The sequence below is a fragment of the Odocoileus virginianus genome, chromosome 31 (assembly GCF_023699985.2).
Source record: "Odocoileus virginianus isolate 20LAN1187 ecotype Illinois chromosome 31, Ovbor_1.2, whole genome shotgun sequence".
Lineage (NCBI taxonomy): Eukaryota > Metazoa > Chordata > Mammalia > Artiodactyla > Cervidae > Odocoileus > Odocoileus virginianus.
The window spans coordinates 35,528,812-35,542,418 of NC_069704.1; the positions used below are offsets into that span (position 1 = coordinate 35,528,812).

The window sequence follows — 13,607 nt, forward strand, 5'->3', positions numbered from 1 at the left end:
GAGAACAAGGAGCCCTAACCACTGGGCAAACAGGTGATTCCATGCATCATTGAAACTGAATGACACTATACAGCAGGGCTTAATTTGTGGTTTTGTTGACTACATGGACCAGAGGTTAACACACTACAGCTTGCAGGTCAAATCCATCCTGTGAGCTAATAATGGTTTTTATATTGTTTGATGGTTAAGAATATTTTGAGACATGAGAAAATTCAAATTGCAGCGGTCACAAACGAAGTTGTGTTGGAACACAGCCTCTTGCATTTGTTTGCATACTGTCTGTGGCTGCTTTCACACTGTCATGGCAGAGCCAAGCAGTAACAGCGACTGTATGACCCAGAAAACCTAAAATATTCACTATTTGACCCTTAACAAAAATGTTTGTTGACCCCTTGTCTAGACTCAAGAAAGTGATAGAAAAAACATTAATGCAGATGAAACATGAAAGTTTGTCATGTCTATAGCCATTATGTTGTGAATAGCACAAAATCCTAGGGATATATTCTTCCAGTATTTGAAAACCACCATCCAATTCAGCAAAAAATATCACATGTCATTGGTGAATTACTGATGCTTCAATACATCTTTATTCTTTTTTTTTTTTTGAAGTTTTGAAAACTTTTATCTTATATACAAAGAGCTAGTATTATTTCCGCCTAAGGTTGATGTGCTGGATGAGCCTTCTAAGGGAGTTTGGTTAGTCCAACTTAAGGAAGCCGATGTCCTTCGCATACTGGCAGAAACACTGGCGGCACATATGAGGCCGTATTTCCGGATCAGATCGTGCCGGTTTGAGCAGACCCGGCAAGAGCGAGAACCCTGGCCGAATTTTCTCGGATGGCTCCAGCAGGGCTGCTGGTGACCCATGTTGCTTTCTCTGCTGCAACGAGGTAAAAGGCTACATCTTTATTCTTTTACTTTTGTCCTGCTCTTTAATGTAAATGAAAATTATCAACCAACACTTATGATGAAACTGTGCTCCTTAGTCAATGATGTGAATGACTTTTTGCAGAAATGAATTGTAATCAAGCCTTTGTTCATGATCTGATTTTGTCAGATCCTGAATGAATTGCAACCACAGGTTGCCTACACATAGAGGGTTGGCAAAAATCAAAGAGAGAATTCTATCGAGCAATTGATGCTGTAGAATTTTCAATAAAGAACATTGTATACTTTAACAGTGTTTGTAAGTCTTGTACTATTTTTACAACTTTGTACCAATAAAATTTGTAATAGATTTGTGTACATATATAGACATACACATTATTTCTAGAAAGCCAGGTGTTAAGCATTTACCAGCACACAGTGAGACAGAGGGTTCAGGCAGAAAATGTCCAGGGGAGACCAGGTGCTCAGGGCAGAATGAGAGGGCAGATGGTGAGGCTGGAGCATTGGGATAGACATGTGGGGCCTTGTGAGCAGGGCTTGGGAGCCAGACACCCTCCTGAGGCATTTCAGGAGCCACAAAAAGATTAGTGCAAGAGAGATCCCATTGGATTTGTGTTTAGATCATGTTGACCAGTTGTGTGAAGACTGGAATGTTAGGGACAGCTTTCAAGGCATTGGATTCGTGGAGGGAGGGAGAACAGTAGCAGCAAAGTCGCAGCTCTTACTATAGACCAGGCCCTCTCTAGAGCACTTCGTATGTGTTATTACCTCCCTTTCACAGATGAGGAAACTGAGGCCCAGAGAGATTAAGTAACTAGTAAGTGGCAGAGTTGAGATTTGAACCAGGAGTCTGATTTCAGAGCCCGAATTCTTGGTGACTACATGTGTTCAGACAAGAAAGACAGCGAGACTTGGAGTGATGTTTCTTAATGCATGTATAAAGTTGATCAATATTTACAGATATGCTTGGCAGATAGGAGGAACTTGAGAAAATTCTTCAGACCCAGCAAGACTTGACTTGCTGATAATGGGGTGTGAGGAACCAGGGTTGGGGGACCTTACCAGCTCCCTTCATCCCATGGACAGTACACTGACCGGGGCTGCTCTGATCTCCTGCTCTTCCCTCTGTCCTCAGGGAGCTCCCAGTCTCAGGGACAGACTCCTGGACAGGCGCACACATGTGGGACAGAGCCTGAATGGGCCCAGAGTGGGGCTCTTGGCTTCAGTGTACTCAAGCTCAGAGGAGCAAGAGGTGTGAATTATCATCAGCAGGAAGGGCTTCCATGTAGGTGGCTTGGGATTTGGATGGAGAGGGGAGAGAGGATGGGTCCTGCTGCCATTGTGGTTTTTCTCTTTGGGCATCTGTATTTAACAGCAGGAGTATGATGGAGCCCTTGATACACAGCTAATTCAGCTGCAGATACACACATTTCAAAGGCCTAGAGGTGCCTTCCTGGCAGGAATTCCAGCTCAGGGTGTGGGCAGGAGGTGAAAAGGGTGGACGTGGAGTGTTGGGGGGGTACTATAGGTTGGTGGCAGGGCGGGCCCCACATGGGGTGTTGGTTCCTTGAGGCCACAATTGTCAGCTAGGGGCTCCCCATTGTGCTGGCTCAGCAGGTCCCACAGGGTGACAGATGACTCACCCTCACCTTACCATGACCCTGGTAGAGATGGGGGGGATGTAGAATGGGACCGTGTATTTATCCACGTGGGGGGACACCCCGTGTTCCATGCTTGAGTCTGAGGTGCGTACTCCTGGCCGGTGGGGCACACAGGCCATGTGGGCTGTCCTAAGATGTGGGCCACAGGGGTAGAGGATGTGCCTCGAAGACTGGGGGGTGGTGGTGGTGAACACACAGCTCTTCCAAGAGTACCTGAGCATGGGTGCAGGTGTGGGTGCAGCTTTGGAGGCTGGTGAGCCGTTGGAGGAGGTGGCCTGGGTGGTGGCGGGCGAGGAAGCTCCCTGGTGATAGCTCATCACCCATGAGGATGGCCTGGCGGGGCTAGGTGACGACACCAGGCCCTCTAAGTCCGTGATGATGGCGTTGGCTCCCCCAAGCTTATCCATTAAGCTCCCCACTGCAGGCCAGGGTGGTTCCCCCATCCTAACCCCAAGAAGGCACACACCCCTCCTCCACAGATGACAGGCAGGCAAGAGGCAGGGAGTGTGCGCGTCCCGCTGGGGCTTCCTCTCACCCCTGATGTGGGAGGGAGACTTGAGGGTCCCAGTGATGTCTGGTCTGCGGGGGTGGGGGGCAGGTTGCCCGTGCCCCAGGTGTGTGGCTCTGTGTGCACTGGCCCGCAGTGTACGCAAGTATCCACGTCTGGGGGTGCTGGCCCTGCCCTGGCACCCGGAGCCTAGTGCCGCCTTCCCATTGGCTTCCATGATCTGAGAGATGCTTGACGTGAGCCAAGGACCCTGGGCTGGGAGCCAGGAAGCCTGAATTCTACCCCAAGTGCTCTTAGTGACTGGAGAGGTCCCTTTATCCTCTCTGGGGGTCAAGTTGTCCTTTGTAAAAGGTGGAGGTGCCATAATCCCTATGGTGCCACCTCACCGGCTGTTGAGTGACAGATTCTCATGGAGGTGTTTGGGAGGTCAGGAAGGCTTGGTTCTGGGGGCTTCACAAGGGGAATTCTCAATTGATTGACCAAAGGTGGAAGGCAGGGAGCAATTTCCAGAGAAATTGCCTTCTGCCTTCTAAAGGGGTATTCAAACCTCTTAGAGAAGTGAGATGTTTAGAGTTCTGGGGCTGAACTTCAAAACAAATTAATGTTACAGGCCAAGACCTGCCTGTGGTGAGGCTGGGAATGTCTGTCTACTCATCCTTGCCCCTCCCAACGCTGTTTGCCAGCTGGGGTAGGAGGTGGGGGGGTGAACAGCAGATTCCCCCGGACTGAGGTTGGGAACAGGCTCACAGCCCTCCCCTCTCCCCTCCACCTGCCCCTCAGCCCGCTGCACCCACTCTCAGCCTGCTGTCTTTCAGGCTCAAACGTCCCGACCCGAGTTCAAGCTTTCTTCATCCTGGGGCTTAGCCAGAGCAAACAGCATAAAGTTAACAAAACAAGAAAGGAAGCATCACAGGTGAGGTGGAAAAGAAAACTTGGAAGCCACAATAAAGGTGTGTGGGCTGAGCTGGAGCAAGCCGTGTCTCTCTCAAAGAGCAAGACCCTGGGGCTAAGGCTGGCCCAGTCAGTCTCTCATTGGGTGTGGGGGAGGGGGCTCCAGGGTGGCACCCCCAGTGGATTCAAGCCCCGGGAGTTAGCTTAGGCCGCCAGCAAGGGCCGCTAGTGCCGTGTCTCATGTATCCCGTTAAAAGGGTGTGATTGGGAGGGGGACAGAGTTAGACGCCCCTTCTCCCTCCAAATCCCACTGAACCCTAGGCTAGGCTGCCTCGGCTGCTGTGGAAAGCACCTCAGAGGCTAACTGGGGGCAGGGCTATGGGAGGAGCAGGAGTGGAATAGGCTGGCACTGGGGCCGGAGTGAGAGCGCCTGGCTGTTTGCCTTGCCTGGTTGTTTGCCCCAGGGCTCACTCAGGGTCTTGGAGCTCTGAATTCCTGGAGATGCCCAAGACTTCTCCTCATCCCCCCACACCCACAGGCATAGTCGCCTTCCCTGACAGCCTAATCTCTCTTCCACTCAGGGCAGGGGGAGCTCTGTTCCCTCAATGTACATTTATTGTGCACCTGTTCTGCATGGCACGCTATGCAGGCCAGGGCATCCCCAGAAGGCTGCCTGCCCAAGACCCTCTGACGCCTGGATCTCCCTCTTCTCAGAGAGATGGCCTTCTGTAGATCCAGCCAGCGAGTGCCTAGGGCAAGTCCCGATCCCTCCCCTGGGTTGAGAGGTGGGGGGTGGCAACGAGGAAGTCACGTCCTGGTGAGAACTTAAAGGCCAAGCTTTAATGGGAAGGGCTGGCTGGAGCAACTTGAGATCTGGGTAGAAGTCTGCAGGCTTGGCCCTGGAGCCAGACAAGAGTCAATAAGGGCAGAAGGGGTGGGGTGCAGAGTCCCTTTCCTCAAAGAGACATCCTCTCTACCATAGAGTGTTTACTCCCCAGCAGGGACTCACCACCAACTCGGTCTATTCTCCCAACCACCCTGCCAGATAAGGACTGGTAACTCCATCATACAGAGGAAGAGACCCAATTAAATATCTTGCTCAGAGGTATCCAGTACCAATTAGGAAGCCAAACTGGGTACAAGCTCAGGACTGCTGGCTATGAAGTCTGAGTTATGAACCACAACTCACCAGCTGGATAGGGGGAACCACCCCTGAACAGCCAAACCCCACACCAGCCCCATGCTCAGACTCTCAGCCAGGAGGTCCCTGGGTTTTCCACTACCTTGTTCTGCCGCCATTTCACTCTTTCATCTTCTCATGAAGCATCCCTCTTTCTGACTCCCCTCTTTGCTCTGATTAACTCAGTTAACTGAGCTCAGTTCAGTTCAGTTCAGTCACTCAGTCGTGTCCGACTCTTTGCGACCCATGAATCGCAGCATGCCAGGCCTCCCTGTCCATCACCAACTCCCAGAGTTTACTCAAACTCATGTCCATCTAGTCTAGTCGGGGATGCCATCCAGCCATCTCATCCTCTGTCATCCCCTTCTCCTTCTGCCCCCAATCCCTCCTGGCATCAGGGTCTTTTCCAGTGAGTCAGCACTTTGCATGAGGTGGCCAAAGTATTGGAGTTTCAGCTTCAGCATCAGTCCTTCCAATGAACACCCAGGACTGGTCTCCTTTAGGATGGACTGGTTGGATCTCCTTGCAGTCCAAGGGACTCTCAAGAGTCTTCTCCAACGCCACAGTTCAAAAGCATCAATTTTTCGGCACTCAGGTTTCTTCACAGTCCAACTCTTATATCCATACATGACCACTGGAAAAGCCATAGCCTTGACCAGATGGACCTTTGTTGGCAATGTAATGTCTCTGCTTTTTAATATGCTGTCTAGGTTGGTCATAACTTTCCTTCCAAGGAGTAAGCGTCTTTTAATTTCATGGCTGCAGTCACCATCTGCAGTGATTTTACCAACATTAATTAAGACTCTTGTTTTCTTGTGGATTAAGAAATTGCTGCTCAGAGCTTCTCCTTTTAAATGCTTTAGTGTAAAAGGATTTTGATATCGACTCAAGCAGAAATTAAAGGATGGAACCAGAAGGTGAATGGGGAACTTAACAGTGGTGGGACCAGGCTGCCACCCTTTAGACCCACTGACTGGTCAGCATCAGTAAACTTGGGGCAACTAGACATTACATGCCTCTGGATGAGGTACAGTAGGTAGCACATGGCACTGTCCACAAAGGAGTCAATCCCCCCCAAATTGATCCTAAATAAAATCACACAATTGGAGCTAACTTCCTATATATTCTAAAAAAAAAAAAAAAAAATACAGAGAAAGGAGGAAGAGCTAAATGACCCCATAGGAAGCAAACACAAACCCACAACTGTGACTTCCTATTGAACCACATTAACTCAACAGGGACAGCGACAGGAACAGAATGTGAACAAAACAAAGGGGAACTGCTCATGTTTAGGATGACATTTACCCCAGTGCCACATGACCTTGTTTGGAGCCTGACTCAAACAAAGCAACAAATTAAGACATTTGGAAACAATGTGGGTACTTGATAATTCCATGGAATTGTTCATTTTGTTAGGCATGGAATTGGGATTATGTAAAAAAATGTTTATAGGTTTTAGAGATGAATACTGAAGAATGCAGGAGTGAAATGACATACCAGCTGGAATGTGTTTTAAAATACTTCATAGCAAAAAAAAAGAAAAAAATCTGTGACACCAGAGTGCCAAAAGGTTGATAATTTTATGGGGTGATGGTTATATGGAGGTTCATATACTACTTTGGTAATGTTTGAAATTTTCATTTAAAATGCTTTAAAGGGGTATGGAGCCTGTTTCCAGATGTTGGGGTTGGGTATCTGATCTGGTCTGACAGCTGGAAACTCATCTCTGTCCAGTCCAGTGCCTCCATCTCAGCTTTTCTGACATCCGAGTAACTGGTGGGAAGCCTTGTTTGGAACTGAAATACAGTGTGTGGTCCTCAAGATGGCCCTCTGGGTCAGCCTCATCAGGCATAGACAGCCCCTCTTCCAACTCCACTCTCTGTAATCAGTGAAGACTTCCTGCCTTCCATCCTTGCCACTCCTGCCATAGAAACCTGTCCAATGATGTCCAATCTTGGGACTGAGGGATATCAGGAGGAGAGCTCAGAGTTGTGGGCATAAGGAGGGCCCCTGGTCCTGTTACAGTGGGGCGGGAAGGTGAGGGTGGAGCTGCTGCCCCCAGCCAGATGAGGTGGGATGGGGCACAGAAGGTGAGACCAGCTCTCTGGGTTCCCTCCTTGGTGTGGGACAGGGCAACAGAGACACCCAGACAATCCCCAGAGCTGAGCATGCTGTAGTTTGTCCCCAACCTCTGCTGACTCTTCTAGATTTATTCACCCACATGTCCTCATTTCCTTCCTGCAGTTCCATCCGATGGCAAAGTCAGCCACCGTCTTATCAAACCACCCCTCCTGCAGTCAGCGCTGCTAATTCTGCATTGAGGGGATGGTGGTCTTCCATCCTTGTCACCCCATCCTTGTCTCTCCCATGCAGAGATGCATTAGGGCATCCTCAGGCTGGGCAAGGAGCCAGGACGTCTGGACTTGACTCACCCTGAACCCTGGGCTATGCCAACAGCAGAAGAGACTGTGTCTGCCTGCTCAGTCCAGTCTGGCTCAGCAGGGGGCCAGCATGGGCGTGGGAGGACCCTCCTTTGATTCTGGGAGAGGCCCAGGAACTAAAAAGGCCCCATCCCACCAGGGGAACCCCTGTGTTCCATCAAGACTTCCTGTGCTCAATGCCTGTGGCTGCCTGGACCTAAGTCTCTGCCCATGGAGACCTCTGCACTGGCCCTGTGGGCGATCACTGTGTTCCTGGAAGGTGGTAAATCAGACCCCACCTTCCTGCAGGCTGGCACGGTCATTTCAAAGCTGCTTTCCTGCTAAAGAGGGGCACCTTGGGAGCATTTCCTCAGGGCCTCTATTCCCTGTTTCTCCTCAGTGGAAGGTCTATGTGTTGGGGACCTCAGGATTTGGGCAGAGATGTTGGGAGTGAGGAGATACCTCTGGGGGCAACTGACCTTGCCCATCTGGAGGGAGGCGGGGAGCCTGCGCCATTTGGGGAGCCACTAGAGTGAGTGGGGAGACGGGTAGTCACATCACACGGGGTTGCCAGGGCCCCTGGGCGTGCCTCTGTTTTCAGGTTGAGCAGGAGAGTGGAGAGAGAGTAACTTGCCCTAGGATTGCTGAGATGGGCTCTTTGCCCACCTTGAGCCCCTGTTCCAGATCAGATAAAGCACGTACCTTCAGTTAGCTGCCTGCCGACAGGCACCATGCTGACGCAGGCAGGAAAATATTAACCCAGAGGAATGGGCGCATGCTCATGTGTGCAGTGATTCTGTGCATGTGTATGTGTGTGAAAGAGACAGAGACAGTGTCCACAGAGAGATTTTTACATTCAAGACCAGACACAGACATGAACACACACATCAGCTCATTCACATGTACATTCACATATATACACACATTCATATACATAAATATGCATACATACACACAATATACAAACACATATACACACAGACATATACATAAATGGTTCTCACACAAGCAGATTTCTTCAGCGTCATCTCCCAACTTCTTTCTGTCAATGAGACCCCATCCTCCAGGAACTGATAGATCCAACTCATACTACAAAGAGACAGGTCTGAGCTCCATGCCTGATTTCTGATGCCAAGTTAGGCAGCCTGATGAAGGTTTTAGAGTGGAGTAGACCCTGGTTCAACATTCAGAAAACTAAGATCATGGCATCTGGTCCCATCACTTCATGGGAAATAGATGGGGAAACAGTGGTAACAGTGTCAGACTTTATTTTGGGGGGGCTCCAAAATCACTACAGATGGTGATTGCAGCCATGAAATTAAAAGACGCTTACTCCTTGGAAGGAAAGTTATGACCAACCTAGATAGCATATTAAAAAGCAGAGACATTACTTTGCCAACAAAGGTCCATCTACTCAAGGCTATGGTTTTTCCAGTGGTCATGTATGGATGTGAGAGTTGGACTATTAAGAAAGCTGAGCAGCAAAGAATTGATGCTTTTGAACTGTGATGTTGGAGAAGACTCTTGAGAGTCCCTTGGACTGCAAGGAGATCCAACCAGTCCATCCTAAAGGAGACCAGTCCTGGGTGTTCATTGGAAGGACTGATGCTGAAGCTGAAATTCCAATACTTTGGCCACCTCATGCGAAGTGCTGACTCATTGGAAAAGACCCTGATGCTGGGAGGGATTGGGGGCAGGAGGAGAAGGGAATGACAGAGGATGAGATGGCTGGATGGCATCCCCGACTAGACTAGATGGACATGAGTTTGAGTAAATTCTGGGAGTTGGTGATGGACAGGGAGGCCTGGCATGCTGTGATTCATGGGGTCACAAAGAGTTGGACACGACTGAGCGACTGAGCTGAACTGAACTGAGACCCGGGTTTGAATCCTCGCTCCGTGACTTGCAGGGTGTTTGCCCTCGGGCTAACGTCAGCGCCTCCAGACCCTGTCTGCTTCAGTCTCTGCCCACTCTTTTCTGGAGGCCCACCTATGACTCTGGGAAGGAAGGATGAGAGCCTGGACTGCTGGGAGGATCTGGTCATTACAGAGTGTCAGGGTTAAAGACCATCCTGGCTCCTGCATGTGTCCCCAAGCCCTCCCTAGCCCAGCCACCTGCTAGGTTCTAGCCACCTGCCAGAACCCCAGTTCTCCTAGCTCGGGTCCCTGGTCTCCTGGGAAGATCCAGATGTTCCAGGCCTGCATGATCTTAGGTAAGTTGCTTCCTTGCTCTGAATCTCAGTTTCCCTATTTGAAAAATGAGTTTGAAGAGGGACACTCACCTGGGTGAGACTTAAGTGTCTTTTTTGGGGAGGAGGGTCTTTTTTTTTGAGCAGTCTGAGATTTCAGAGACCAGGTTTCATCAAGGTACCTATACTGTTCTCCAACTCCCCTCTCTACTCTCTGAACCAGAGCTGTTCATTTCTTCCTGATTGATACCATGGCACACCTGAGTTTATACAAAGGATTCTGTGGCTCAAGAGAGTTTGGATTCCATGCTTCCAGTGCAAGGGGGCACAGGTTTGATCTCTGGTTGGAGAACTAAGTTCCCACGTGCTGCGTGGTGCCATTAAAAAAAAAAAGTCTGGGAAACAATTTGATTGAAAGCAATTTACACGATACATTAATCAAATGACATGTCAGTGGAAATAAATAGTTGATTCATTTTTTAACACATCAATACTTTGGGGGCACTTGGAAGTTCAAGTTAGTTTTAGTATCTTCAGGCATCTTTTCTTTCTTCATTCTGATTTTTAAAAATTTTCTGTTTGTATTTTTATTCCTAACTAGGTTCAGCCAGTTGTGTCTGCCCCATGTTATTCATAATAGAGAAGAGTTGGATACATTTAAATTGGAGACAATTCTCTGCTGTCCAGCCCTATATACAACATGGATATGGACTTACTGGAGTGGAAAAGATAATTCTTAATATATGAGTGAAGAAAGTACTTTACAAAATTTTATACAAGTTTGATTGTACTTATTGTTGACAAATTGGGCTGGGTGTGTATATGAGTGTACGTTAGAAAAAAAAAAAAAGGATTAGAAAGAACCCTACCAAAATGTTTGTAGTAGTTTTCATGGAGGGAAAAATGTTCTTTTGACTTCTTTGTATTTTAGGTAATAAAAGACTTAAAAGGAGCTGAGATTTTTTTATTTGCTTTCTATTTTTTAAAAATTTCCACTCCAACGATGGACAATTATATTTGCTTGACTTGCTTGGCTATGTGTTCATAAATATTTAAATTTTCAGTTAAGTTGAACATTAATGTCCCTACTTACTAGTTCACAATGAAAGATTTTTAGTGTAATGAGTGAGAAACGGGAGGCTGATGAGCACTGGGTTATTTCCAATCTTAACGTTAATTGTTGTTCAGTCACTAAGTCAGGTCCGACTCTTTGTGACCCCGTAAACTGCAACACACCAGGCCTCCCTGTCCTTCACCATCTCCTGGAGTTTGCTCAAACTCATGTCCATTGAGTCAGTGATACCATCCAACCATCTCATCCTCTGTTGCCCCCTTCTCCTCCTGCCCTCAATCTTTCCCAGCTAATAGTTATATATAATTCACTGATTCATAATTCTGCAAAAGTATTGTACTGCAGGCAAAATTAGAATAACGGAACAATCTCTGAAAGAGGGACTAAACACCCACAGACACATCAGAGTTTGCAAAGAGTTTGCCCAGCCTCAGAGCCCCCGTCACAGACTCTCCTCTCTCCACAGTTGAACCTTCTGCCACCTCAGCCTCCATCTCTTCAGCTGTGGCCATCCTCCATCCCACCAGTTCACTGAGGCCGGCCTCTCCTCAGCACCTGCCTCTGGGGCCATAGCCTCCTCGAGCTTTGTGCGTCCTCTTGGTAGGCTGGTGTCTGGGTTTCTCTCTCCTCCCTCCTCCTACCACCTGCTCCTTCTCAGTCACCCTCCTGCCGCCAGCTTATCCTGCCCTGCCCCTTGCCCCAACCCTCGTGCTTCCGGACATTCCCATGGACTCCAAAGTAGATGCCCAGGGGCTGACATCGGTTCTCTCTCTCCAGCCTGAGCCTGGGCCCAACCATGCCTCTGCCTGCTGGAGGCTCCGAGGCCTCAGGGGCCCCAGACTCACTGCTTCACGCTTCTCTTTGCTTAGAAGCCTTGGAGGGGCTTCCCAGATGGCTGAGCAGGTAAGAATCCACCTGCAACACAGGAGACACAGGAAACCCTGTTTCAACACCTGGGTCGGGAAGATCCCCTGGAGAAGGAAATGGCAACCCATTCCAGTATTCTTGCCTGAAAGATCCCATGGATGGAGGAACCTGGTGGGCTACAGTTCAAAGGATTTCAAAGAGTTGGACATGACTCAACACACAAAGAAAAGAACCCATTGGGGCCTCAGGCCCTTGGGGTAAAGTCTGACTGCATGCCCTGGTGGACAAAACTCCTCATGGTCTCCCCTGCTCACTTCTCCAGCCCTCTGCAAACCACTGACAATTCCCAGAATGCGCTAGGTTTTCTCACAGACCCACTGGGCTTCAAATGACTAAATAAAACCACTACTTCCCCATCCTTCCTCACTCACCTTAGAGGACTCAGTGTCAATGTTATGTCTTCTGGAAGATCCTTGCCCACCTCCAGGCTGGCTTAGTGGTTCCTGTATTCCCTCCACTTTATCACAGTGTATCCTAAGTCACTTGCCATTTATCTATCTCAGTGTACAGCCCAGTAAATGAGCCCAGGGCTTGATCCCTGACTCCAGCATGGATCCCGATCTCCTTCCCTCACCAGTCCTTCCCCAGCCCACCCCAACTCTGCCCATGTTCTGATCTCATCCAAGACCCCAGAGTGCCACTTTTGACTCTTACCTCACCCTGGCCTCAATAGCACACACAGGAATAAAGGCAGGTGTCAGACTTCCCTGGTGGTACAGTGGATAGAAATATGCCTGCTCATACAGGGGACAAGGGTTCGATCCCTGGTCAGGGAAGATCCGACTGAAGCTCATGTGCCCAGAGCCTGTGCTTTGCAGCAAGAGAAGACACCACATGAGAAGCCTGCGCACAGCAACGAAGACCCAGTGCAACCAAAAAATGAAATAAATAAAAAACTCTATTAAAAAAAAAGGCAGATGTCCGCCACTACCAGGGGTGCATCTCTACCTCCCTGAAGGAAGGATTCAAGTCTGCAGAGGAGGTGAGGGGCAGAGCCTCAGTCACAGGGTTGCTGTGGTAGAGTTCATTCCTTAACGATGGTCTCTGACTGGGCAGCTGACCTCGGCCTCTCCTTACAGAGTGAGTGACCTGCTGGTCTAGGAGGGGTGGTGTGTGGGCAAGTGCATGCTAAGGCGACTCAGTCATGTTTGACTCTGTGACCGCATGGACTGTAGGCTGTCAGGCTCTTCTGTCCATGGGATTCTCTAGGCAAGAATACTTGAGTGAGTAGCCATGCCCTCCTCCAGGGGATCTTGCCTACCCAGGGATCGAAACTGCGTTTTCTGCATTTCCTGCATTGCAGGCAGATTCTTAACCCACTGAACCAAAGTTGCAGAAGCGAGGTGGGGGTTGGGGGGAGGGGCCGGGGAATGGGGGGAGCTGTGGCTTGGCTGGGCAAGGCAAGTTCCAGACCAGATCCGTTCTATAGGCGCCCTCTAGAGGACAGTTCTATCACCTGAGTTGGCTTTGCAACCAAACCCTACACCCCCTCTCCACAATAAGGCGCTGTCAGCCTCAGAACCTTCTGGACCCGCTGCCCACCCTCCACGACTCCACCTGGCAGGTCTCCTTACAGTCTGCAGACCAGCAGCCCCACCCTTGTTTCTCAGCACCAAGTCACCTGCTCAGATCCTAGGCTGCCTGTCTTTGGAGGCTCACCCATGCCCCAGTTCCAGTACTCTTGCCGGGAAAATCCCATGGACGGAGGAGCCTGGTAGGCTGCAGTCCATGGGGTCGCGAAGAGTTGGACACGACTGAGCAACTTCACTTTCACTTTTCACTTTCATGCTTTGGAGAAGGAAACGGCAGCCCACTCTAGTGTTCTTGCCTGGAGAATCCCAGGGACGGTGGAGCCTGGTGGGCTGCCGTCTA

General features: G+C 49.5%; 1 pseudogene; it reads right to left on the reverse strand.

The window, feature by feature from the left end:
* Positions 1 to 585: 585 nt before the first annotated feature.
* LOC110144990 (small ribosomal subunit protein uS14-like) lies at positions 586 to 893 on the reverse strand (annotated as a pseudogene).
* Positions 894 to 13,607: the final 12,714 nt, after the last annotated feature.